Here is an 883-nt window from a genome sequence, read left to right on the forward strand (position 1 = left end):
AATGTTTTTAGATTTTGTTTTTCATTTCGAAGAAATTTATAACCTCTTTGATGACGTTATTAGTACTATATTAGAACTTTGATGTTTCTGTTTTCAGTTAAGAGAAAATAGGCGGATTTTCTAAATTTTAGTAAAATCTCAACATTTAGGAGCATGTCCAGTTTCAGTGAATTTTTCAGCATGATTAGTCATGAGGTTAGAAAGCGTGAAAATGTCCAGAAGATAGTAATGAAAGAATCTGAGAATCAACGTCAAACTCTTATTTAGAAGGGGAAAAAAGCTATTCAAAATGATAGTCGTGATTCTGTCGGCGATTCGTGCACTTATAATTTTTTAACTGAGTGGACACATTTTTGTCACGATAACTTTGAATGTTAAATCAACATGCACATATTTCATAAATAAGGAGCAAAATTCCCATGGTACATCAAACATTTGAGTGTCGTATAACAAACCTTTAAGCAAGCTTTAGGCTGAATTGTGTACATGTATGTGACCGGTCATCTGATCCATCCTAGACATCTGATCCAACCTTTTGGTGTGTCCAGGAGGGGACTATATTTGCCCAACTCTCAATTTTTAAAGCAAGGGGAAAATAACTTTTGGAATTTATATTTGATTGCACTGAAGATATATAAAGCAAGTGGATATATACTAAATCAATCTTGACATTGCTTCCGCCTACTTCTCAGATCTTCCTTACGACGATACTATACATCGGAGGATAACAAATTGAAGCTATCTAATTAAAGTTAAAGTCTTTGATCCACTTACGCAGTTCGAAATCGACAGCTGATCAAATATCTGATTTTAATTAGATAGAAAATAATATAGCTTGCACAATATACCCGATTTGTTTCTATGCCAAAAAAAGAAGAAAGTA

Source organism: Ostrea edulis, chromosome 4 (genome assembly GCF_947568905.1).
Source record: "Ostrea edulis chromosome 4, xbOstEdul1.1, whole genome shotgun sequence".
Taxonomy (NCBI): domain Eukaryota; kingdom Metazoa; phylum Mollusca; class Bivalvia; order Ostreida; family Ostreidae; genus Ostrea; species Ostrea edulis.